This window comes from Octopus bimaculoides, chromosome 15 (genome assembly GCF_001194135.2).
Source record: "Octopus bimaculoides isolate UCB-OBI-ISO-001 chromosome 15, ASM119413v2, whole genome shotgun sequence".
NCBI classification, from domain to species: Eukaryota; Metazoa; Mollusca; class Cephalopoda; order Octopoda; family Octopodidae; genus Octopus; species Octopus bimaculoides.
Genome location: NC_068995.1, coordinates 34,100,634 through 34,101,479, shown reverse-complemented (window position 1 = coordinate 34,101,479; position 846 = coordinate 34,100,634).

Below are 846 nucleotides of genomic sequence, written 5' to 3'. Positions count from 1 at the left end.
TATACTACTGAATTGAAGATTATAAAGCATATATATGCGTATGATTGTATGCCTTATGTACATACCTGTGTGCGTGTATTTGCGTATCTGTGCATTTATGTATACATCTATGTACGCGCATATGTGTGTATATATGCTTGTGTATATAGGTATATGTATGTGTGTATACGAGCGTGTATGTGTGTGTATGTATGTATGTATGTGTGTATACGTATGCATGCGATATTTACTGTGAGTCCTTTATTACCATACAATTTCACACACACACACATATATTGTGAAACCGTTATGATTTGATATTTTCTAAAACGCTTAACCACATGTAAACTAATTTAAATTTCTCCAACCAATGGGCACTGATCCCTACATAGAGTATATTCTATTCCTCTTCTTTTTTGTTTACTTTTATTTATTTATTTATTTTATTTTTTATTTATCTTATTTATTTGATATTTTATACCTTTTGTTTTTATTTTTATTGTATTTACTTTTTATATCACTTTATTTTATTCTACCTTATTACTTATCTTATTTTACTTTATTTCTTATTATATTCAAACTATTCCGTTATTCCTTACGCACACACATAAATAAAAATAATTCCATTTACTTAGTCTGCCATTATGAACTAAGAGATCAACATGTAATCTTTTTCCTTGATGAAATTGTGCAAATTTAAGCCATTATTTTGTGATTTATTTAACAATCACAGTTGAAGCAGCTGCAAGAAGTATGAAGTATCATTTTATTAATAAATAATTATTAACTTTCAATTCTCCATTTTCTTTTCTACTATCAAGCGAATACGGATAATATATATATGTGTATATATATATATATATATAT